Source organism: Corvus hawaiiensis, chromosome 7 (genome assembly GCF_020740725.1).
Source record: "Corvus hawaiiensis isolate bCorHaw1 chromosome 7, bCorHaw1.pri.cur, whole genome shotgun sequence".
Classification (NCBI taxonomy): Eukaryota; Metazoa; Chordata; class Aves; order Passeriformes; family Corvidae; genus Corvus; species Corvus hawaiiensis.
The window spans coordinates 3,763,299-3,789,950 of record NC_063219.1 but is presented as its reverse complement, the minus strand read 5'-3'; the positions used below and the strand labels follow the sequence as shown (position 1 = coordinate 3,789,950).

Genomic DNA, 26,652 nt, shown 5'->3' with positions numbered 1-26,652 from the left:
CTACACTTACAGAGATTTCCAGTCACTGGGAATGCAGAGGTTACAATAAATAAACAATTAAATAAATAAACAACGTAAAGCGCCTGCAGTACCAAAGCCGCATCTAACCAGCAGCAAACCTCTCCTTCTCTCAGGTGCCCAAGAGGAAGTCAAACTTTCCCTTTTCCCCTTCTCCCTGTTTATGCCCAGAAACATTAGTTTAAAGAAGAGCTGAGTCAAACACGTGCAGGATACCAAAAGTACCTGCCAATATTATCAATAGTGTTGAGATAATATAGTATAGTATAGTATAATATAATATAATATAATATTATTCCTGTGTTTGCTAAGAGTTGCTAACAGACCTGGCCAAGAAGTTTTAATATACAGAAGGAAACATGCCCATTTCTTTGAAACCTTGCTTTTTCTACACTGTATAACATTCATGAGGGTTTTTACCTGAAAAAGAAATTGGAAAAATGGGGTTTTTAGCTATTAGAAAAAGCTTTATAATTTTGTCAGAAACAATTTTACTGAGCTCTTAAACTGCTTTTAAGTTCAAGTAACAAAATGGGTTCAAACATATTTACAACATGAACTAACGGTGGTATCTTCAACATTTGGTTCATATCATCTTTTCTTTAGGTTTGAATTAAAGAAATCAAAAATTTCTCAAATCAATCTATTAAGAAAAATTGTACCCAGGGTTATTTTATTCCATTGCCATCTCAGTATCACATTAACATTATGTTACATAGTTTAAAATGCATTCCTACCCCTACTCCTTGTGCACACACAGTTTGTGTGTGCAAAGCATTTCTAAAAAAAAGAATCATTTACATTAACACAAACACAGTTTGAATTAGCCCATGCAAACTCCTGAGATAGCAATAACTGAAGGAATTAGGAGTTCCCCTTGCCTTCCAGGTGGTCCTGTCTCTGATGTATCACTTTTCTGCTTCTCTCCCCAAAACCTCTTCTCTCCCATTCTTTCCCCAGCACAGGGCTGAAGGAGAGCATCCTCTCAACTCCCTCTTTGACCTCCACAGGCACTCACTGCTGGACAACAGCATGTTTTCTTTGCCCTTCAGAGCACTCATACCTCAGAAAAAGTGAAGCAACTGAAACAACCAACAAATATAGTGAAAGATGAACACCATCTGCAAACTTTAAAGGTAGTTTTTGTGTTCTCTTTTGTCCATCAGTTTATGTATATGCTCTATCTCACTTTGCATGTGTTCATTGAATGAGAAATTGTGCTCCACAAAATAAGTAAATCCCCCTTCTTTTTTTCCTCCAGCCTACCTATGCATTATAGTCAATAAGGAATTCCAAGTATGAGGCGGTAGCTGTACTCAACAGCACCCTATTGGCCTTGAGGGAAAGGTAGGGGGTGCCTTTGCTAGAGAAAGGTCAGTATTAATCTTGTTATGTCGCTGTCCATAAACAAAGCATTGCAAAGGTCGCACGGATTCCAAGCAAGTCTGGAAAACTAGAAAACTTTACTAAAAGGAAGGGAATACACTCATATTTGAAATAAAATCTAAGGCTAAGCTGCCCTCTAGAAGAATAAACCAAGGACCTTTGCACTTCAAATAATAACACAGCCAAATACAATGCTACATTTATGTCTTATTTTTAGACAAAGTCTGGGCAAAATGAAACAAAAAAATACAATTTTCTGGTCTATTTCCTGAAATAAAAAAAAAAACCAAACCAAAATGAAACTATCAGTGACCATCTAATGATCCATCCTATCCCAAATGCTGAGAAGTCATTAGTGTCGCCTCAGCCTGAAGAATCCATGTGTTAAATCAGTGTGGTATGAACAAGTCAAAGCAAATCTAATCACTGTAGGCTACATTACATCCCAATATGTGCTGAGGAAGATTGGCATCTGGTACTCACAATTAGCAGGGAGATTTTCAGGGAGGAAAGCATCTGTCAGGCAGACCCAGGACCAACAGGATGGAGCACAAGCAAGGAAACAGGAATTTCCTCCTTTTTTAATGTGAAGCACAACTTTTTATTTTAAAACCTTTTCACACATTGAAGTGCTCTCCAGAGAGAGATGGAAAGCATAGTGGATCATAGCTTTCAGAGCCCAGTGTCCCACTGTCACAGCAGGTGACTGGAGATCTCTCCCAGATGTCTTTTGTTCTGCTACATTAACAATGGCTCAGAGGGTCACTGTTAATATAGGTTGGAAGGAAAGGTAATACAAATTGACATTTCAACTGTTGATTGGCTGGAAGCAACAAATCAAACAATCAACCATAAATCAACTTTATAGCACAGGACAAAACATCAATTTGTTGTGGTGAAATCCAGTCTCTGTTGAAAAGCCAAGTCAGCTTACTGGGAGAGAAAGGAGAGCCAGCAGACAGACACCTCAAGAGTTTAACAATCCACAGCAAGTTTATTTTTAAACTGTGCCGGGAGCACTTGTCAGCACTGGGTGTGTGGTTTGCCACGGCCACAGCTCCTGATGACATCAAAAAACACCCCATCAGAACAAAGAGGTGCCAAAGGAAAACTGTGACTGTGGCAGCCTTTCACGCTCCAAAGCGGAAGCACCCAAACCTGTCAAGCCTTGTGAATGAGACATCAGCCATGAACCTTTGGTTTGCAGCTGCTGCTACCAGGCAGAGTAGAACAGATCTGTGTATTGCAGGCTGTTCACTCCTCATACTTTTCCTTATAGTCAGGCTAGTTGGGACAGGATACAACTGATCAAGAGCCCTCAGATATCCCACCGTTGTCTAAAGACACTGTTCATAAAAAAGTCTCCTTGTTTGGAGACCACAAAAGCATAGAAGAAATATGAGCTGCCAAGGCCTTCCTATCAGAGGCAGACAGAAATCAGTCACAGGTAGATCAGTCCCAGGGTTTCACTCCCTCCTTTTTTAAAGTGTTGTTCATGATTCAACTACAGTCTCCAACAAATAGAAAGTATTTGCCTTCTTGCCTGGTCCCCAAGAAACCAGTGACAGAAAAATTACTGAGACTCACAGGGCTGGTTCTCAATCACTTCCTATAAAGTCATTAACAGGTATAAATACAGCCAACTGCCACATATTTGCTAGTGGTTTATGTTTATATTTTAGCTTTAAAGTTTATTCCCCTTTCTATCACATTCAACAGCATCGCTCTTTGTGGCAGAACTTCAGAAAAGGGTCACTTGCCACTGAGCCACACCTACATAACACTGGATGAGCAGCCAGTTTTTCATCTGCACAGTAGCAAAAGAAATAAATCTTCCTGTCATTAAACCTCTCTGCTGAAGAGCCTCCCACCAATGACACAGAGAAGGCAGCAGAGGTAAAGGATGCTGAGTCAGGAATACTGGTGTGGGCTTAAAATGGGGTGGGAATAGGACAGTTTACAAGTCTGAGGTAAAAGTCAGTATTTTGAAAGTTTTTTATTTGCTTTATATTCAGTCACAAAATGACTGCAAGAGTCTGAGATTCTGCTACTCTTTGGACTCGGGGAATTTCTGTTCACTCTTTTATCACACACCCTACTACCAGACCTTCAAACATTCATGTGATCATGTAAATTTTAAGACTTCTTGAACATAAACAATTTTATGCTGAAGCAGTTCTGTGTTTGAGCAAATTTTCAACTATTTGAATGGGACAAAATGAGGATGCAGACACAGAGGTCTGTTCAGGATTTGGGGCAATATCCTTGTCCCATGCTCACACTTGTATGCCCAAAGCAGCCCAGGAACCCAGGCCCAAAGCTTCCCTCCCTGGGAAGGATTAAAACCAACTCCTTAGAGCATCGTATTGTCATCCATCAATTTACTACCAACTATCATTTGTCAGCTCTAAGAGAGCCATGAAGTTTCTCATTTCCCACATCACTGGCACTAGCAAATTCAGAAAACAAATTCAGGATGTTCTAGGTTCCCCATCTGGATCTGTAACTCTTCTGAGGAACAGGGAGCAATCTTTGGGGCCTCTTGGTGTCTGGGACAAGCAATTTGCTAACAGTTCTCAGAGCTACACAACAGAGTCCTACAGTGAAGGCAAATGGTTTTGGGTTTCTGACAGGGTTTGTCAGACTATGTTGTGAACTACAATTAACTTTGAAGAAAACAGAAAGGATAATTTCATGCCCCGTTAAACTCATAATTTCCCTTCTGCATTTCTGGACTTGGACAACATTGTTCCTATCCCTGCTCAGCCTTCCACAGCCTCACACCCATTACTGTAGAGCAGTTAATTAAATACAAACATTCTCGTCAAAGCGCTGACTAAGGTGTGTCAAATCCTGTCCCCTCAGATGCTATAAAGGGACCATTAAGTTATCTAAACAGTTCCAGAAAGTGTTGCAACACACCACAAATCACAGCAGTGTGAACAGGCACTCACAGTGCTCGTATCCACAAGTTCCCAGTCCTCCTGGAAGCCTCACTGGGGTGTCTCTGTAAAAGCTGGTTTGGGCTCGGTCCCCTCAACAGCATCAAGCCACGCCACACCATTTCTGCCCACCTATGAGGCTGACGAGAAACAGAAGAGAAGTCTGTATCCCCATAGCATAAGAAAGATCTTGTACAAGGTAAGGAGATGTTTCCTCTTCCACAGCTGCACCTTCTGAGCAGGCTTCCAGGAAAAGCCAGGCCTGTATCAGCTCATCCACTTCTGCTGAAGGGCCCCTATGGGAGGGCAAAAATTCAAGAGCTGAAGGACAGACATTTCAGAGGATCATATACAAAAAAAGACAGAAAGCCTTAGGTCACAGCCAAGGAAAGGTCCCCAACTCACACAGACATCTAAGAATAAACCACCCCACCTGTTCCTTTTATCCACACATAACATTTCCCATCAGGTAATTTTCAAATCACTTTCACCTGCAACCAGCTCTCAGTCAGGAGTCCTGGCCTTCCCTCTTCTCCTTCCAGAGGTCTCATGTCATCTTAGGATCACAGGATCATTTAGATTGGCAGAGACGCTTGGGATCGTTGAGTCCAGCCCTGCCAGGTCCACCACTAAACCATGTCTCCAAGTGCCACATCCACACATCTTGTTGCATGGCAGGTCAGTAAGGACCATGTGAAGCCTCCTGAAGCACCACTGGGTTCCTTGTTTCACCCTGGGGAGAATGACACTTCAGGAGATTTAATGGGGAACAGAAAGTACCTCTGGTAGTGTAAAAAAAAACGCTATTAAAAGAGAAGGCTAAAAGAAGAAACCCTTGAGAATGTCATTCGCTGAGATTGCAGTGATGAATGGCAAACCCAGTTTCTTCAGCATGAGAGATTTCAGTGAGAAGGCTGTGAGCCCTGCTTTGGGCTCCCAGAAACTCTCCAGCAGTTCTGCGAGGGGCTCAGGAACACTCCTGGTGGGAGGATGTGATTTTTTCCAAATACCTGGAAGGGAAGGCAGCTGTAACCCATTTAAATCACATAAACAGCTCTTAGCCTCCTTAGTGGGGAGACAGGGGCGCCTCTCCAGCAGGTGACTGCACCTGAGAAACTTCTCAATACTTACAGGGAAATGCCACAGAAAATTTAGGGTCTCATTCCCAGGAAAATTAACCCATACTTTCTGTTTGCCAGAAAAATGCCCAGTGAATGGGGTTTTCCATAAACTTTGTGCATTGCTACTGAGTCAGTGACTGCCAGGAAATTTTACCAGCCTTTGCTCCTGAGCACATATTTGGACCCAAAATTAGCCCCAAATCTCCTCTTGTCCCACTTTGCACTCAGCTCTCTTGGAAAGCAGGAGTAAGATTTCTGAAGTGAGTTTGCAGTTTCTCCCACAGTTGCCCCTTTCACTTTATATGAACACCTTAAAACATGTTTCTGAGCATGTTTATAAGAACAAACACTGTATGTCCTGAGAGCAAAGCCAATTCCTAGGATTTTCTATTTGATAATGATGGCTGCAGCTCCCCTGGCTAAAGGCACATGCTGCTTTTTTTGCTACTTCATGGCAGCCTTGATCTTCTTTTACCCCTCGTGTAGAGGGGGCATGTTAAGTGTGTGTTCACAGGCTTGGGAAACACATCATGGTGCTTTCTCCTGCCACTCATCATTGAGCTAGTTTTTAGTTGAAAATATTAATCTAAAAAGTACATCCTCGCTGTAGTCATATATTTTCACACCTGAATAGCAACTATCACTTCTGAAAGTTGTTTCAAGTCTCCATTTCCAGGGGTGATTTTCTAGTTCTTCCAGGCTGTCTTTCCCTCCCTCCTGGAGCTACACGTGTAAGCTTGCCTGTCTCATCTCCTTGGGTTCAACCAGAATTTCATGTCCAAACCCTGACAGTCAAATTGAAAACCTTGTGTCCTCTTCCCACTCCCAAAGTCAACATGGCACATGAAACCTCACAGAAGAAGCAACTGGGAATATAATTCTCCTTTCAGAGTCCCTCCCTCCACCTGAAATGGATAACTTATCTTGTCAGAATTTGAGAACAAATACTTTTCCCTCCAAGAGTGTGGACAGTCTTTGTAGGTAACATATGGACCTGCTGGCAGGCAACCATATAAATGACTATTATAGCAGCATCCCATACATCCCTTGTAATAGAGGCTCTCAAAAAGGCTTTGTTTTTTACATCATTTCACTCCATCTGACATTAGAGTCATTCCTGGTGCTATTTTTAGTGAACTAATCTGTGTTTGGAGGCAATTTTCCCCCTCAAATATTTCTGGGTGTTTGATAACCAACACAGTCCCCACAAGCTGATCATTTGTCATCCTTCACCAGAGAAGGTCACTTATGACCATTTTAGCACTTCCCAGTACTTAACTCTCATGAAGAAATGATGGTCCTTATTGAAGTTCAGTAAATAGGTTGGCATTAAGTTTCCAAGACAAATTACTCCAGACTATTGGTTTCATATTAGATCACAGGAACGAAATGACACCTAGTTGGACTTAGGGGCATGCTGAGGTGCCAAGGAGCAGGATAAGCCTATGAGAAACCAGGTTCTCCTGGATCCATGGCAGATAGAGCCCTCGAGTTCATCTGCTAGGGTCTTTGTCACACCACTAGGAATCATACCCTGGAATATGTTCTGTTTCCTCTAAGCACTACAGCTAACAAGAACAGACTGATTCAGGAATTCAGCATTACCTGGTTTATAGCAAGGAAATGGGCCATGGCTGGATTGGGTCCATGTTTGTACCCCCAGCCAAAGCATGCCACACTCTTAGAGGAGAATTTCTTGCTTCACATCACTTGGTTGTCAAAAAGCATTAGAAAGGTTCCCAAAAATGTTTGCTGTGGCCTCAACAAAGCTCTGTCCCTCAGGATCAGAGCTTCTCTCTTGGGCAACTACGTGGCACTAACTCCCAGGAATGTGATTTCTCATTGCTACCCAGACCTTTAGAGCTACTTTGAGACCTATCTAGTCCTGGAGAGACAAAATCCAGATGGACAATTTGGAAGTATCTGTAGCAAAACTGACACAGAAGGCACAGCTGTTGGGTACCAGTGGGTGTGGATCTGCCTCAGCCCAGATGCGATGGACATGGGATACAGCACATTCTGGCCTGCTCCATGGTGTAGCTCTGCAGTCACAGCTCTGTCATCTGGTCTTAAAAAGCAATCATTTAAACCTCTGCAAAGCTCCTGCCATTGTACTTCAGCCAGTCATAGTAACTGGAAAAAGCTCCTAAATTATAGCTTGGCTGCCTCAGAATGATGGCATAACCCACCTTGATTTACAGCCCTGGAGCAAACTTGAAAGGTTTGATATTCTTGCAGTCCTTCAAACCTCACCATTAGAGTCTCCATCCTATTTATCCTCTGAGTTTGTCTAGCAACTGGAAGAAGTACTTGGACTATTTCTGAGCATTATTTCATGTGGTGCAAGAGAAATTGGTCCTGTAGCTATAATCAGATTACTTCTTTGCCAAAGACCCTGTGTAAAACCTCTCTGGCACTTGCTGTTCTTCCTAAGAAATGCCCATTTTAGTTCTTTTTGTGCATCCAAAACACGGATCATTTTAAATATCCATGTTTAACTTCTATACTTTTTTTTCCCAGGATTTTAATAGGATTTGTCATCATCTGTAAAGCACCATGAAATGTAATATTTTCCCCAGAACAGGGTGTGAAATTTGTCTACCTTATCAGCAGTTTGTGTACAACTTGCTTCTTGGATTAAGTGTTTGGCTCACTGAATACCTTCTTCTCACACTAAGTCTATCCAATTGGCATGTTAGGAAATACGTGGTTCTCTTTTCTTTTTCTAATGGTAGTCGTAGCCTCAGAAGGGATATATGGCATTTTATTGTGCATGCATATGTTTATGCCTAATTGCTGGAATTTAAGGAAGAACATTATGTCTAATTCCCTGCCTGAGTGGCTTTATTGCACTTGAGGCACAAGCACACAGCTACAATACCGAGGCATCTAGAAGCCTTGCATACAGCTCAAGATCCTGACGATGTACGAACCAGGGAGAGAAATGATCCCTGCTCAAGGATTTCATGAACAAAGGAAAAATAAAGACAGTGATTGGCACAGACTAGGAGTTCCACATCAGCTTCTGTGACCAGCAATGTCAGAGCACCAGTGACCTGTAAATAGCAGATTTCCCCCACCCAGAAGATCCCCAAACGCAAACTACGGTGTTATTTCTAGGTTTGGGGCTTGTTCTTCTGAAAGAGCAACTTCCAGGAAAAAAAAGAAAAAAATGAGAAAAAAACAAGAAAAAAAAACCCAACCAAACCCAAAGTGTGTTCTGATGATTGCCCCAGACTATAATTTAGTCTTGTACCTGCAAGTTTCAGGTTTTGTTCAAGTACATAATGGTGTGGTGGAATGCTTCCCAGCAGTCCCCCAAAACATTCTCTGTAATAACAGAGAGATCATTTATTGGAGAGAATGAGCAGATTCTTGCATAAGCTTCTTTTGTATGAGAAGTTTCAAGGATATGAAAGCAGCAATTATTCTCACCCTGGCTAATACAATTAAGAAATTCTGAAGTACTGAGAAAACTGTGGAGCAATTAGACTTTGAACACCACCTAGCTACGAGTTGTCATTTGCCAGTGAGCTACATTTAGATCAAATTAAATCGGAGATGAGGGGAATGATCTGAAAGCAGTCAGAGGCAGTGGGGCAGGGTTTTCACTGCAGTTTGTTACAGAGTTGGATCTGAACTCTGTCAACCATGACCGTGAGTTATAAGCACTTGGCCAGTTTTATAGGACTAATCAGGTATTTTTTGCTAACTAAGGCAGAAAGATTACATTATTTTAGTGATAACTGCAGAACTAATTCTACTCCCAGTCCAAAGTAAAAATGTCTTAGGTAATAGGAAAAGTGCTGCTTAACTTCAATCTCTCATGCTGACTCCAGATTTTGTGAAAGAGGAGGCTGGTTCTAACAAGAGGATCAAAATTTGAACAATTTGCATTTGATACGAGGTAGAAAAAGGCCTTGCAGGATTACTGCAGCTTAAATGTCATCATTAAGAAACAAAGCAGTCCTTGGATAAGTGCTGCATTGACTTTAAGGCAAAGATATGGACTGCAGAAGAGCTCAGGCAAGAACACGTGTCCAGAAAACAGGACCCAGGAGAAGAGAGTGGAAGATCAGACCGGAGGAAGAGGAGACAATATAGAAACCACTGCTGTTGACAGGAAGGAAATTATTTCTTCAAGATGCTTGTGAATAGTGGAAGTATCAAGAGGTTTAAGCTTACAGCAAGAAGAAGATTGATGATGATGATGATGACAGTGAGAAACACCATGTGGCTGGGGAGGGTTGAGGAGCCTTCTTTGGATCCATCCCTGGTAGATGTTTGATCTGACAGATTTTGCCTCAGCAGAGAGGGAGTGGGTAACCCCTGAGAAGGCCCTGATGATTTCAGCATCCTGTTTCTTGTGAGCATGACACTCTTGAATACTCTGAGAATTTTGTTGTTCCTCCCGACACTGCCCAGAGTAAATCAAACCACTTTCCCCTGAACCCACCGAGCAGGACAGGGCATTACAGGGGGGGCCTAATTGTGGCCTTCCAGGTCCTGAAGAGAACTTCAAGGAAAAATGGGGCAAGACTATCTACAAGAGCCTGTATTGACAGGACAAGGGGGAGTGGGTTCAAATTGAAAAAGAGTACATTTAAATTAGATATTAGGAAAAAATTGTTTACTGTGAGGGCAGCAAGGCACAGGTTGCCCAGCAAAGCTGTGGATGCCCCATCCCTGGAAGTGTCCAAACCCAGGTTGGCCGAGGCTTGGAGCAATTTGGTCTTGTGGAAGGACTTGTCCCTGCCCATGGCAGGGGAGTGGAATGAGATTATGTTTAAGGTCCCTTCCAGTCCAAACCAATCTTTTTTTCCTGTGATTCTGACTGGTCAGATATTAACCGGGTCCTAACAAAGATAGCAGAAGATGACTGCAAGCATCAGGGTTCACAGAAGTAGCAGGTTCATGTTTTATTCCTGCACCCAGACCTCTCCTGGCCTGTTGTGACTCAAATTGGCCCTCATAGAGTCACAGAATTATTTGGGTTGGAAGGGACCTTGAAGACCACCTTGTTCCATCCCCCTGCCATGGGCAGGGACACCTTCCATTAGACCAGGTTCCTCCAAGCCCCATCCAACCTTCAGTGACTCCTGCAGTTGGCACTGGGCAGCCCTGCACTCAGCAGCCTGAGGAGATCAAGTCTTTCTCTTCTTACTGTTAAATTTCCCATCACTTACTCCTCTTATCACATAGGCAAACCTTCTCGGGGGATAAAGCATGGGGATAAAACTCTCACCATGCCTCAAGCCCTTTGAAAAAGAATTTATATCCACGGTGTAAAACAAACAGTGTTTCAAAATCATTTTGAAAAGACAATTCAGTGAAAATCCGGATGAGTCCTGTCTTTCAGTTGGCTTAGTTATACTTGATTGCATTTGCTATAGGCTGGATGCAATTTCAGATTTTGCTGGGGAGGTTCACAAATGCAAAGCTCCCTGTGCAGGGTTGCTCAGCACAGCCCCTGGAAGGATACCCTGTCCAGAGGGGGGAGAGCCCAGCCAGGGGTTGCTCCAGCTGGCTCAGGATAGCTGTCTCTCCACCTGCTCCGAGGTCTACCAGTATGGACAGACAACTTGATCCTGTGCTAACCCCAAGTTTCTTTGACATGGAAACTTCTTTTTGTGCATGGAGAACTCCAAGCATGGGGATAACACTCCATCCAGATCCCCGACCCTGAGAGCTGCTGTTGCTGTGCTCCTTTCCCAGCTTCCCTAGGATCTCGGTGGGTTACACAACTTGTGAAGAACATTACTTCATCGTTAGCAAGAGAGACCCAAGAGGTCTGCAAGTTTGTCCTGGATAATCTCCCTCCTTATTAACAGTAGACTGACACAGACATTGATTCACCTGTAGTTAAATGGGTAAACTGTTTCATTTACAACAAGGGATTTATCTGGGAAAGAAGAAAAATAATTTCATGGCTCGTTGGTTTTCTGTGATCCTATTGCACCAAAGGATGATGCTTCCTTTATATCAGTCAAATAAGAGGTAGGGGGTTAGGAGCTGAGGAGCAGAGAAGGGAATGCTCTTGAACTCCTGCCTAGGGAAAGATGGAGGATCTGGCCCAAGCTTAGTTTCAGTGCTTCCTTTTCCCAGAAATCTGAGGATCTACAGATTATAGTCACCACAGCTGACAAGCCTGTAGCATTCAAGCAAAAAAAGGGCCCCTCAAGCACCTCCTCGTTCCTGCTCCCTGAGAGTGAGGGCTCCAGACACTTCCAGGGGGTCCTCCTCCACCTCCACAGAGCCATGCATGGGCAGGCGGACAGGAGCAGAGCAGCATGGAAGACAAAGGAAAGGCACTTCAGTGGCCTGAGGACTACCCACCTGCTCAAGCATCAAAAGCATGCTGCAGAGGGGAGGTGTGAGAGCTTTTCACAGGAGAGGCTGTCAAGATCTTTTTATAGATGGCAGTCGGCACAGAGAGGCTGTGAGCGGGTTTGTCCTCCCGTGCAGTTGTACAAACAGCTCAGTAGTCAGTTCCATGAGCAGCAAAATTACTGAGATCTCCTCTTCTCTGCTTTGATGTGCTGCTGAAAGTGGTGGACACTAATAAAAGGTGAACCTGTACCAGGAGCTGGTCCCTCCCAGGGGACTCACTGTGGGGAGTGTTCCTTCAGCCAACATCTTCTCATAAGGCCTGGAGGAACCATGGGATGGGACAGAAATCAGCCGAAGAGTTCAAGTCTACCCAGAAAAAGACCGAGTGGTTTCATACAGACACAAGGCTCCTCTTTGTTCACAAAAATCGTACCACCAGCTGTTGCACAAATGCTGTACTCAACAGACAATCTCTCTTTGATATAAGCTGATGTATTATATGTTAACACAACACCATTTTGTGCATCGATTAGCAGAAAATGCAGCACCTAAAGATCTATTTTAAGAGATTAAAAATACACGAGGGCTTTCACATTTCAGTTATATTTGTAAGATGACCAATGCCACCACCACCTTAAAATAGTTCACAAGCACTTCACCTGGCAAGTTTTTTACACTGCACCCAGATAGGCATCTCCTCAACAAGCATGCCAAGGTCAGCCAAGCCCCTTTTTGTTCCACAACGCTCTGCGCACTTACTCACAGGTTTACTTCTTGCTCTCCTGTCTTCCTTCATTTATTTCCCTGTTGCCCCTGCAGTCCCAAGAGCAACACTGAGCACTTGTGGACCTCCCAGCACTGTTCTGAGGTGGCCCTTGAGCTGCTGTAAGCAAAAACACTGCAGACACTTCAATCTGCAGGTGTAAGGGAAAAAGAAAAATAATTTAAAAGAAGGAAAGGAAAGAATCACACCTATTACCCATCCTCGCCCCCATCCACTCAGCCACTGGAGATGACTAAGAGCAACCCAGCTGTCCTTCCCAGTTTCAGTGGAAAGGTTTTAGCCCTCAGTGTGGGCAGAGTGAAGACACAGTATCGGCTTCTTCTCAGTGCTATTTCTACTATGAATCACTGTTTCCTGATCCACCAGCAGCTGGGCTTTCTGTGTGCAGAGATTCGGAAAGAGAAGGTGACACAGCTAACCTTTGACATGCTGCAGCCCTGATATGATTTCACCCAGACCACTTTCTGGGGTGAGCAAAAAAGTCCCAGAATGATTTGGGTCGGAAGGCACCAGAAAGCCCATCTTGTTCCACCCCCTGCCATGGGCAGGGACACCTTCCTCTACTCCAGGTTGCTCCAAGCCCTGTCCAGCCTGGCCTTGGATATTTCCAGGGATGGAGCAGCCACAGCTTCTCAAACATCCTCAGTGAACAGCAAGAGAGAAGGGAGCAGCCATGGCCATTGCTCTCCCTCTGCTTTGGCCAAGGCAGTGGGTCAGGCAGCCTCCAAAAAAGTTTCCGAACCAGGGTCTGATCCCAGTGCTGACTTACAGCTCCATAACACATTGTCACCTTCAGGGCTGTGACAATCATGCTGGGAAAGGCCCACAGAGCTAAATACTCACCTCAAAGAGTTGATTTACGACCCAGGACATAGATATAGGAGCCAGGACATAGGAGCCCCTTGTCTTCTGCTCAGCACCTTTTACTCTGAGCTCCCCAAGATAATACAAATTAAATTATACAGACTTTTTTCCAGTCCAGCAGAGGAAGATTTAGAGCAGCAAACCACCTGGATATATTTCTGAATGTAATTGTTATTGCATTACACACAAAGAGGACAACCCTGGTCTTCATTTTCCACCTGCCTGAGAAGATATCAATGCAGACAAGGTTTTTCTGAGGGTTTTTTTTCTGTGAAATCTCAGCAGAATTGAGATGTGCTGTCACAATACTGAAAATGGCCTCTGGGAGATGAACATTCCCATCAGACCCAGAGGACAGGCACAACTGTGCCTTCTTTCTGATGCAGTCCAGCACCAAAGCCCAACACCACAACAAGAAATCTGATGACTCCACAGGCAAGGTGCTGCACAAGCATCCAGATGAAAACACCAGCCCTTGTCTATGATTCTTTGAGCTCTGACACTGGTTTTTGGACAAAACCAGTGACTTTTCTGAAAATACTTTTATCACATACCTCCCATATCCTCAAGTCCTCTATTATTTCCTGCAGGCCATGTTTTACCTGCCTGACCTACAGGCCAAGATTATTTAATCTGCCCCTAAAGCCAACAGCCTTGACTGTGGGAAGCAACAAGCTCCTTCTGATCAGAATAGTTTGGAAAACCCAATGATGGAGCAGATTAAGCCTTGCAGCTGGTTCAATAGCCACAGCCATTTTCAGAAGTTGCTCCAAAGTGAGGTCAGATAGGAACTTGTCAGGTTTTCGACTCATTTGGGGGGGCTGCTTCTTTCTGATGATCTATGAACAACTTGGGAAGGACTGATATTCTCTAAAAAAAAACCCAAACCGAAGTCAGTGAGAAAACCCTCACAGCCACATAATGGCACAGTGGTTCTTTGGGCAGGTGGCCTGGCTTTCCTTTCAGTCTGGGTGCAAGAGAAACCTCTATTTCCACATGAAAGAGAGAAGCTGGCATCACAAACCACTTAAAACCACAGGTGCTCCTTTTCTTCCTGCAGAGGTGCCCTGCCAGTAGCCCCATTTCTCAGCTGGAGGTGACCTGGAGGATGATGAACACAGCTCCGTTGACTTTATTTTGTTCCCCAGTAACTTATGTTGGATGAATTTCAGTTCTTGTGGAGGAGCTCTGTCCCAGCTGCAGCGAGCAGACCTGTCCCTTCAGGCTTGGGGAAAGGGACACTGAAGTTGAAGGCAGGAGCTGCTGCTCCTGATTCCGGTCAACCCTTCAATTCAGACTGTCTAGTTGGGATCCTAAAGAGGACAGGAATGTAATCCTGGGCTCTATTAACTAATACATCTAAGCCACAGGAATTAACTATAATTTACAAGTCTTCAAAGAATCACACGAGAGGCCAAGCCTTTCAGAAGCACCTGAGGCTGTTCTGAACAAGGTCTCATTGACTTTGGGCAGCCATTCTGCTGCTACATGCTACAGGCATCTCCAAAAATCCTCCCCAGAGACATAATGCAGCACAGGCCAGGCAGGACCTGCTTTCTGCTCATGGTTACCTTCAGCACAGCAGTTGGATGCTGCAGGATTTCAGGCAAAGGTTTTTCTTTATTTCTGACACATCTTGGAGCATGACCTTCCTCTGGCAAGCTCTGCAAGGAGGCATTGGCGTGGGCAAAGACAAAGCTTCAAAAAGAAATTCGTCCACCACTGTTCCAAAACTGGCTGATTTGGCATGAATTCAGTATAAAAATGGTCACAATCCAACCATGGTTACAGCTGAAGGATCTCAAAAAGAACTGTCCATTTGGTGGGCTGGGCTGGCACCTCACAGAAGCTTCTTTTAGGCAGTGGTGAGGCACCAACCCAACCTGCTCTCAGACTTTGCTGCTGCCTCTCCACTAGAAACCTTGAATTTTGAGTCCCAGGGTGCAAGTCTGGAGGAATTTTGGTGTGGTCAAAGTGGTGAGGGATGGGTACTACTGCCCTTGTTTGGGATAAAGTGCTGGTCTGTATCTTCAAAGCAGGTCTTCAGCCACAGTGATCTTCAGGTATGACAGAATATTTGCACTAACAAACTTCTTGCAAAAAGAAAATGAAATGTTACTGGTGTACCTGATATCTGTGGATATCTGCAGATGAATGAGGCACAGGTTTCCACAGAGCACTCGGGACATTCTGGTGCTTTGCAGCAATGCCATAGTGAAAGACAAAAGGAAAAAGAGAGTGCAGTATGCAGAACTTTCCTCTGTAGCCTTTTCACTCCCACTCCCTGTCTGTTGCTGCCAAAATCCTGCTTTGACTCTGGCTGTGGACAAGGTTCTTCCCTGTCTATCGGCTCCCACGCTCCCACTAGGAACACCAGGGGTGCAGGGGGCTTCCCACAGCTGGGCAGGGGGACAAAGGCCTTCCCAGTAGCAGCACTCTACTCTACTCTCCTGGCAGGCACATGCAGCAATCGCTGCGCAGCACAAGATGTCGTTGCTGTGCTACTTTTGTCCCTCCTGCCCTTGCTTCCCTCGCTGGGAATAGCACCACCTTTCCCACCCCAAACCCCAGTGTGAGTGCTCCAGCTTGTTTCCCAGGGAGCACTCCACACCTCCTCTGACAGTTCTGGACAGGTTTCTCTTGCTAAAACACCAGCCTGGGAGGGAGGTACCCGTGTTCTGCTCTCGCCACTCGTCCCCGTGTGTGAACAAGTGTCCGTGGCTCCTCCTGTGCCATGGACACAGCCTGGACACGCAGGTTGCAGCAGCACATTGAGACAAGAGCTGGGTTGTGTGTGGACTTTGTCCTGCCTGGACCTCGAGAGCAGGACTCCCAACACAGAAAGACTGCTTGGATGTGATTGCTGCGATGCTGTTTCATATGGAAAGAAGCATTTAGGAATAAAACCCCACTGCTGTAGCTGGAAGCCCATGGTTGTGCAGCACCACTGGGGAGGGGCACATCAGTGCTCTTCCCAGCACCACACTGGAAATGGAGATTTTTAGAGCTGTGGCTAATTCTATCTTTTTATCAGCCTCTGAACTTCACTGAGCCAGGAGGAGAAGGAGAAGAGGTACCTGCAAAGGTCAGCAGCTGGCCCAAGCCCACAGAAGAGAAAACAAGACAGGATTGTTCCAAGGGCTTCAGCTGAACTTAAAATCTCCTGTAGCTGCCACAAGACCTTTCACATCCTAGGTCTGGATAAAGTCTCCAGTCTTTTTCCATGGTGTAAATTTAAGACCTGGAAGTTCCATTTGGCAATGCCTGATGTAGCACAAGCTCCTTTGGGAATGCAGTGCCATGCTGTAAATAACCAGACACAGGCCTCCTGCACGTGTGGCAGTGACCGTCCTTTCAAAATCTATTTGATTCCGGAGGCATTTCGCACACTCCAGGACAAAAACTGCACTGCTGATACCACTGCAGATCTGACAATATTTGGGATATCTGTTGCTCAGGTTGATGGTAGTTCCTTCTATAATATTCATACTTTCAATGTTCAATTTCTTTGCCAGAAGCACTTGTCTGATGGCATTATTTACTTTTAAAAGATCTTGTGCGGCAGCTACAGTAAATCCCAGCAAGAATTTTCCCACAAAATGGAATTCATTAATGAAAACCCCATTTTTTCCTAGGATGTCAGGTCAGGGAAATTTTCCTGCGTGGATATAATCCACAGCCCTTCAGCTCCAGCCCAAGAGCTTGATCACATGATGGTGTTGGACTTGTACCAAATTCACACCAAGAGGTTTTAAACATTTTTTTAAAAACTATGTGCTGCTCCTAGGATGTGGGGTAGAGAGCCTTCCCTGAGGGCTTTCACTGTGGATGAGCCCTAAGGGCCAGCACAGGATTTGGATGAAAAATAAATTCAGGTATCTTGGAGTCAGGCTATTCCTTTGACTATCTCAAGCATCCTTTAGTGAACTCTCTGCCAAGCTTTCAGTGGTGCCACAGTTCACTTATTTGTAAATCTTGCTTATATCTGGTGAATTAAAGAGTGAAACTTTAGCACATTCACTTCTGAAAACCCAGAAGTCCTTTACACAGCAGGAGGAAGATCCATACCCTCCTCACTCCTCTAAATCCCCACTCACAGGAAATAAGCAGCAATTCAGCATCCTTTTTAACAATTTGCCAGAATCCCAGAGGCACTTTACATCCCTGGTCCCCACCCTTGGGCAAATGACACAAAATAAAACAGCCCATAATCCCAGCCATGGCCCAGCATGACAAGGAAGCCAGAGTCCCTCTCAGGTTCAGCACTGCACTGCTGGCAGCAGCAGCCACCTCTGAAAGCTTTTTTGGAAAGAAATGAGATTCCCTTACTTGCTTTGCCAGAAGCAAGAGGTTCATGGCATCAAGAGCAGAAATGCCTCTGCAAAGCCACCTGAGCCTGCCCAGTGACACACAGGGGACCCTGTGGCTGTTCTGGAGGTGCTTTTTATAAAGAAATTCATGTAGAAATATGAAATCACGCCAGTGCCTGTGTGACGGTCTCCAGACCAGAGGAGAGTGTGTTACAAGCACTGCCAGCACCTATTAAGGGGTTTCACTTTACTGGATCTGGCAAACACAAATAAGCATTTGAGAGCTGAACTAGCTCACAGAGCTTTAGCCTTTGGATTACTTACTAATGAACTCCCCACAGTTCAGCCATTTAATTTCATTAAATTGCCAAGACGGTTCCAGTTAAAGGCCTGGGTCAAGCGACACACTGCTGTTTTTCAGAGACCTCATCAGGAAAAGGCACATTCCTCTGTTTAAATAGATACAGTTTTATAAATATCTGCATTGTGCAATTAACCTAAATGAACTGTTTTTCCCCAGTGTACCACTGGAAAACCCAGCAGGAGTCACAAGCTAGGATCGTGCTTTTTGGTTTTGGAATTTTCTGCTTCTGAGGCCAGAAGGTCCCATGAGACCCTGCTGACACGTAAGTACTCTCCCAGCCTCAGTTAACTGGCCACCTTTTCCTCTTCTCTTCCCAGATACCTGGACCTCAGCTCACAGAGGTAAGATATTGTAATGGGGATTTGCACCTCGGCTCAGGAAGGGACACTTCACCTTGTGGCTGACTGCAGCCCCCTCCCATTGCTTCAACAAGATCCTTGGGATCCATTAGTTCAGTCCTTTTTGAAAGGCTGGGATGAAGAAAAAAGGAAGCCAGGCAGGCTCCAGGGAAATACCACCTGTCCTGTCCTGCTCACAGCCGCAGGACGTTAGGATCAGCTCCTGCATCCCACAGCATCCCATGGTTTATAGGCTGACCTGCAGCCCTCCAGCAGCCAAGGGCGGGCCTCAGTTTCATCCCACTCCTCATGTCCACAGCTGGAGACGTGTGAGCTGAACCCTGTTCCTGGAGTACCCAGCTCCTTCCCAGGCCTGCTGAATCCTCTCTGGCTGATCTCACAGGTTTGGGACTCAGCCCACAGCAATGTGCACAATCAGCAATCCTCTGTCGGGAGCGTGGGCCGCAGCCCAGGCCGGCTGAGGGAGTGGAATTTAATTTCCAGAATGGATGGCTGTCAGTGCCATGTCCTCCCGGCACATCCAAGCAGCACCGCAGGACACACAGGCTCCAGGCGAGGGGCTGCTGCAGCCCCGAATCCACTTACTCCTAATAATGCTGATTTATCTCTTCTCACCTCCAGCTTTAAGACTTTTTCTTGAAACAGATTCATTCCTCCCTGGCCCGCTTTGGTGACCACCACGCTGCAGTGCCTTTCAGAGAGGAGGCAACCACTCGGCACAGCCCCTTTGTCCCTCAGATTCCACCACAGCCAGCAGGATCTTTGCTCTGCACTGCCTACAGGGCGCAACCTTGTTTGGATGCTATTTCCCACTGGCAGCTCTCACTGCGGCAACCAGAGTGACTCCTAGAGCCTGGAGCCAGCACGAATTGCCCTGAGAAAAGGAGCAGATTGATGTTGCAGCTCTCACCAATGCCAGGCCAGTGAAAAATAGGGTTGAGCCACTGCAGGGTATCACTACATGTGGACAATACACAACAGAGAGGCATTTATCCTCATGCAGTAAGGAAACTACTGAAAGACGTGATTTAATAAAAGAGAAAGTACAGGTATGAATCCCCAACAGACAATTTGCATGCTGGGACTGGTAGATTTCATGTAACTGGAAAGTCAAAGGCACCACCAGCAGAGCCAACACCAGCCAGACCTAACCACTGATCCACTGACTTAGACAGCCAAGCTCTCTTGCTTCACTGGACTGGATTTTGGTTGAGAACCAGGACAATATCACTCTCAGAGAGCTCTCTGCAGATGCTCATCATTCTCAGAGCAGTTATTGCTGTTCAGATTGCCCTGCATTTTGGAAATCAGAGAAAACAAGGGAAGGTCAATAGTAGATTGCAGTGAGATTGAGTATGTTTTTCTCAAAGATATGCCCTAGTTCAGCCACAAGTTATTTGGCTCTGTGCAGGGATCACTGAGTAAAGCTTTATGTCCTGTGTTATGTAGGGGGAGAAATGAGGTGGCCATGGGGTTTTCTTCTACCCTAACAGCACACAGGGTCTGTGCTAGCATGGGACTGCTGCCAGCAACGGGAGAAGCCCTGTACATCCACTGTCAGGTGTTCCAGATGAGGATCTGTCCCTTTCAATTACAAATTTAGTGAAAAAAGGAAAACAAAACTTAAAAATAAAATTTAAAAAAAAGTCACAGCTTTTCCAGATCCATCTGGAAAGTGAAAAATCAATAGCTTTTTAAAAATGAATAGAGGTGAGGTAGAGAAGCTGATGCTCTTGCATCCAGCTTCCATCCCAAGCCCCAGCATGGGGACTGTCACTGTTGTGGAGCATTGCCAGTGATTTCAGAAGGACTCCTTGAAAAGTATGGCTTTGGGCAAAGACCACTGGACAAGTCCAAGCACAGAGACTGGTCTGGACTCATTCACATCACCAAAGCATATCTTTCAGTCCCATTGAGGGCTGTGTCTGCACTGATTCTTATTTGCACCTTTCAATTACTCCTATGAAAAGTGTAAGTATTTGATGTCTGAAGATGACCGGTCTGTATGCGTGCCATGTTTGCATAAAAAAAGCTACTGAAGCTCTTGTGTAAGTCACACTGAGCCTCCATATAATAAGTTTTAGTCAGTCAAACTTGGAAGGAAAACAGCAGGAAAAGAAATTTGGAGGCAGCTGGCAGTAATTATTTCGCCAAGGAGAGACTTCCATACTGAGATGTAGACTCTCTTTTAGTGCAGTTAGAGATTAATACCCTGAGAAGGATGTAATAAATGATCAATACACTGGGACTTGGCTACTTGCACCAAACGAAAAACTACCTACTGGGGTTTTTTTCTGCCTCTTCGTCTCTCTTTTTTCCCTTCATAGAAGGCAGCATTTTAAGACGGCCATCCTGTACTCTGTGCAGCATCCTGGTGTGCCTCTAGCCTAAGAACAAAGGGAAAAGCCTGGATTGTCCACTCCAGCTTAACAGAGCTGTTTAACCAAGGTCTAGCAGGAGTAAAGAGACTTTCCTCTGACACATGTCTATATAGCAGGCAACTCCTGTCCTGGGCTAAGGAAAGTCCCATACCTATCGTTCATTCTTTTGAGGCTGGATTTCCTTCATTAAAAATAGTTAATGGAATGTTAATGGTACTTAATTGTATTCATTGCACCAGTTTTGCTGAGATTTTTTCCCCTCAATTCACAAAGATGGGACTAAGTGCTAATGTATTGCAAATTTATAACCTGCGGTCATGATTTTAAACACATGTAGAGGTGCTAATTGCATTCAGTTGACACAACTGTAGATGGGAAGATTATTTTTCACACCTTATCAGCGCTGGGGAGGTGATAACTGCATTCAGAAGACACCACTGCTGTTACAAAGGTAATTTCTTGCACTTCATCAGAGCTTAACACATGCTCAGCAATGCAACCAGCCAAAAATACCACACCATTGGAGTTAATGAGGTGCTTGCACACTTTTTAACAAATGCGAACTGTAAAAAACTTTTCCCGTTTCTTTTTAATAAAGAGTAACAAATTCCTGCAGCTGCCATGCTGTTGGAGTTGGTGGCTGCCTGCCTCAATGAGATTTCTGATCATGTTCCTAGTGCTTTCTGCTGGATGGATCCCACAGGGAGCAGTGCAGTGTCTGTGACCTGCAGAACAGGTGAAACAGTGCTCTAGTCCATCCCCAGCAAGTGTTGCTGGTAGAAAAGCTGAAGCATTTGGCCATGTAGACAAAGATAGTTTTTAGATCTGAAGTCACCATTTTATGCAATTTCAGTGAATTTGACTGTGCTGTCAATGGTTCTCTTTCCCTCCTCCTATGCTTTGAGGACCCTTTGAGTCTTCCCTAAATATGCCTGTGGTCTTTGATGGAAAATCCTGTAGACAAGGTGCAACATGCTGAGGTTGTTAGGCTGTCCAGGGTAAGCTGAACAAGCAGCAGATGTGAGGCAGGACTGGTCCAAGGTAAAAAATCCTACTGAAAGGAGTTTCCTTTAGCTTCAAAAAAAAAGAAATGTATGATGAACCTTTCTGCTGGGAATAAAACTGGATGGTGGGGGAGCATTACAAGGCTTCTTTGGCAAAGGTAGGCAACTAAATACCTAACTTTGAGAGAAACTATTTCAAAGCAAAGGAAAAAAATGCATTTCTAATCCCCAAAATATCTGCTTTAGGTGTTTACCTTGAATGATATGCTGAAATGATGTTAACAAGAAAAGGAGATTTTTAACTAATAGAACCATGAATATTCCTCCACATTACCTCTAAAATTCTTGAGTAAATAAAGATAATCCAAAGACACAAAGGTAGATTTGCAAAGCAAATTTACCCTGGTAATACCCACGTGTCACTCCTGGGGAGATGAGGACAATCACCCCAAGCAGATTACCTGGGACCTGAGGCACTGCAGCTCAACGGCACTGCCTCCAATGTATGTCTTCTATTTTTTTGGATGTCTTTTTATTTATTTTTTTATTTTTATTTATTTAGTTTATTATCTCCCTGCAGAGTTGGTCAGCTTGTGGTCTCTTTTGTTTGTTTGGTTTTGTTTGTTTGTTTGTTTGTTTTGGGATTTTTGTTGGGGTTTTTTGTTTGTTTTGTTTTCTTTTTAACAGCTCCTTCCTTTACAGAAAGAATCACAGCTTTTCGTTAACATAGTAATAAGAACCTCATTGCTTGCACATTAAAAGCTGGCTGCCAAACAGGCTTCTATAGCTGCCCTGCTGCAGTTACCATGCTAAAGGGTTGAGCCCCAGTTTGCACTGGCAATGGCAGGAAATGGGATGACTTTCTTACTCGGAGTGGCAACTTCTTGCCTGTTCCTCTCCCCACCAAAACTCCCTTTTGTCCTAGGTCCTCCCAAAAGACAAAAAACCTTTCCCAAGCGCTGGAAGAAATAATAACTTCAGGGGAAATAAGGAGAATGTCTTCAAAGGCCTCATTTTATCATTCTCTGTGATGAGTTCCCAGCAGAACAGGAGCGGGTGGCTCAGCCCAGCAATTTTGATATTTAGGAGCAGCTCATCCCCACATTCTTCTCTCCCAAAGGTCCCCTCCTCCCCACACACATTCTGCTCTTCCAACAGTCCCCACACACCCTGGACCATTGCAGGTAGCCACAATCAGAGCATCCCTCCTGCACGTCCCTCTTTGCTCCTCAAGTCTCCAGCCTATTATGAATTGTATACAATATACAACAACAGTCCAAAGGCATGGAGGTTTGAGTGTGGCCATGGGTAGGTCAGGGTTATTTTGGCTTTGTGATGCAGGAAGCAGATAGAGGAGATTTGCTCTGTAGCAGAAATTAACATGATCTTAAGGCAGCGTTCATTTGCATCAAATGACACACCTTCTTAGGGAAACGCTTTTCGTATTAAGCATGTTTTGGGTGGCAAAGCTTGACTAGCACTGTGTGCATGACTCTCAAGTTCAGATGCAGATGGAAAGATGCCGTCATCCCAGGAAAGTCTCGGCTGAGCCTACCCACAGTGAGACACGTCTTGTGGCTGCTCATTTCTGCAGCACGGCAGGAGACATCACACTTACAGGAAACCTGTGAGTCATTGCCTTCGACAGCTGGAGGGCTTTCCTTGTCTCCTGAAATGACAGGTCACTCTTTTGCTGGTCAGTTTTCACCCCTGTTAGCCACAGCCTGGGAGGATCCCTTGCCTCTTCCCTTCGTGGTACTCCCATAGGCAATCTTGCAAAGAGCTTCCATTCCCTGCCAGCCCTCTGCAGGTCAGTGCCTTCTCTGGTATTACCCTCAGGAGAAAAGATGTCTTCCATGCCAGAGTCTGGGAATTAGACATTCAATTCCCTCCTCTAACAGCACCTGGGCTCTGGTTTTGGGGCAGTCACCCAATTTGACTATGGTTCTTTCCCCAGCTGTACAATGAGAAGAAACCTATTTCCTTCCTCTGTTACCTTTAGCTACAGCTACATCTTTATATCTATTCCTTTTTTCTAAAGCACCTGCAGGCTGTCTGGGCAGTCTGACCTCTTTAGGATAATTAATTAGGCCACCACAGAGCCGTCCATGTCAGTGGCTCCACTCAGGGCCTGCCAGCCTTCCCTTAGCACCAGTAGGAACTAATAATGCAGGGGGAGCTGAGGACTCTTCCTCTGGGGGAAGAAGTACAACCCAGCTGACTGCAAGATGAAAATTTACTGCAATATGAAGGCATCACCATGGAAACCTCTTTATTTTATTTCAGCCAATCTTTCTGCGCTGTCACAAGCAATATCACCTTCTCACTAGCCATAAAGGAAAGGTTCCCAGAGAGGTTTGTAATCCCTGCTGGCTGGCCAAGCCATCTGCCAGGAAAACCATTTTCTTGATGGTTCTTCTCACCAGGTATGACTCCACCAGTAAGGGATAAGGCACTGCTCAGTCCTGCGTTGCTCCTCCTGCAAGGACGGTAGATTTTAACTTTGAGAATAAGAACAGGTACAAAGCCTGCTATGTCACTGCCACCATTTTCGCCTGTCCCCATTCCCCTATTTCCAAAGGAAACTGCTGTTTTGCCATGCATCTGCCCCTGAGCAGCAGCCTTTGAGGAGCTGCACATCTTGAATGACAGCTCCATCCATCAGCCACGCCCTAGTGCTGAACTGATGACCTTTGTGTGAGTGGGGAAGCAGGATAAATCCAGCAGGTTCTCCATGGAAAACCTAAAACGAGACTGAAGTCCCACCAAGCAAAGCTCCACTTGAATCTCCTTTGCAGGAACCTAAGACTTAGAAAAAATGAAACAATCCATTTTGGCTTCCAGCTGTGGTGACAAAGATGAGGAAGGGAACTGCTGTCTCTTTGGAGTAAATATATCTTCCCAGAAAACAATCTCTTTGCATGACACAGACCCATCCTAGTCCTGTGCCTGACACCAGCAGCAGCTTCAAGCTCTACATGTGTGAATGAGAAGAGCTTTGCTTTTGGAAGATCATCATGACCTGAATTGCAGAGGGAGATAAGGACAGGCTTTTCAGACACTTAGTGCATCCCATCTGAGTTTCACATCCTGTACAATGAAAACCTCAATTTACATTTACACTCATCGGTAAACAAACTTGAAAACACCACCCTGGTCATTCAGAAGTGTTTCCATAATGCCCAGTGGTTTGAGGAACGCTGGTGCTGTCCGTGGGACACACGACAGCCTTGCACAGTTCTTTTTTCCCCTCTGCGGGTGCTTGGGACACTGTGAAAGTTCACCTCCCTTCATGTGGAGCACAAACTCTGCTGGCAAAGCCTCTTGCTCCAGAGAAGATATCGCCCATTCCCTCTTCACACCTGGATAAGCACAAGCATCTATTTGCAAATGAGCAGCCTGCCAGAGCAGCTCCCACCCCCGAACTCAGCCAGGTGGGCAGATAATGGCCACCTCCCCCTCACAGGGTGCCCACATTCCCCCACAGTGAGAGCTGTCCTTACTCCTGTCTCCTGGAGCTCCAGCTGATTGCTTTAGCCACGAGGCAGCTGCAGATCCCAGTGACCTGATTTGCCCCACCAAACACAAGTGCCTCCAGCAAGGAGGGCTTTGTCAGCAGGCACAGCACTCGAGCAGGGCGAAGGCTGCGATTAGCGAGCACCCCCTGCCTCCTGCTGTAAAACTGCCTTGCCTCCAATTACTTCATGCTAAGAAATAGCCTCCGATGCACCCGAGGAAGCAGAATCCCAAAGAGAGCTTGCTTGATGACAAAGCCCTCAGATACACTCACAGAATAGCAGCTACTAAAGAAGCATCACCTTGTCTTTTAGGCAAGGAAATATTATTTGCAAACTCTACCCATTCCCCAGGAAAAAAAAATGGCAGGGAGATTACAGCTGCAAAATGACCCTGGGCAGAAGAAATTGAAGTCCAGAGCAGTCACATGGAGTGGCACATGCACCTCGAAAAGGGCACTAACAAAGAAATTAGCAACGTATTCTGATGCTTTGGAAAAACTGCGCATTTTCACTTTTTTGTTTTTTTTTTTTTTTTTACCCTGAATAAAGAAATCACAATAGACACATGTAAGTAAAATGAACCTGCAAACCAGCTTCCTTTCTGTGCTTCAGGGTGGAAGACTTCCTAAAGGACCAGCCTCACTAGCCATGCCTATGAAGAGGTAACTAAAGCAATCCCATGGGCAGGTGGGCCAGCTGGACCCTCACACCTTGCAGAGAGGCATCTTTTCAGATGTACAAGAGGATTTTTCCGTTTGTATTTGCTAAATAGCAATCTGATAGCCCAACTTTTCATGATGGATCAGTCATCATGGTTTGCAAGACAGGAATGTCCACCCACTGACTGAATAAATTTAGTCATCCTCATTCCCTATCGGCTCATCTTCAGCTGAGCTACAAGGCACAGCCCGGGACATTTCTAGATCTGAATAAGCTCATTTCTCAGTACAAACACTGAAGCAAAGTAGGAATTTTCTACCTCTTGTCACCAGGAGCATGTCCCAGGCCGATCCCAGCTGCCGGAGAGGAAGGATGGGGAGAAGAGGTGAATGAACAGAAAATGATGGGGTTCTCTGGAAAATGGCTCAGGATTGCCACTGATATTCCACCATCACTTCTGTGCAGCAGTTTTAGGGTGCTCCATTTGTCGCCTTTTCCTCATCTGCCTCATCTCCTTCAAGAGCTGGTTCTTCAGTGAAAGCCTATCTCCCAGCGTCGTTCCTGATGCAGGAACAGTCTGTTCTCAGGCAAGGCCATTCAGTACTTCAGCA

At 45.1% G+C, this 26,652-nt stretch overlaps 1 long non-coding RNA gene across 4 annotated transcripts in view; it reads right to left on the bottom strand.

Moving 5' to 3' along the window:
* LOC125328823 overlaps positions 1 to 26,652 on the bottom strand; it is a 66,976-nt gene that overhangs the window by 13,367 nt on the left and 26,957 nt on the right. For 3 of the 4 annotated variants that reach the window (XR_007204885.1, XR_007204886.1, XR_007204884.1), the window contains 2 exons: positions 4,838 to 5,356; positions 4,359 to 4,642 (listed from right to left, as the gene is read on the bottom strand). This is a non-coding gene — a long non-coding RNA (uncharacterized LOC125328823). The remainder of the gene's footprint in view (positions 1 to 4,358; positions 4,643 to 4,837; positions 5,357 to 26,652) is intronic. The other variant, XR_007204887.1, reaches the window with a different exon arrangement.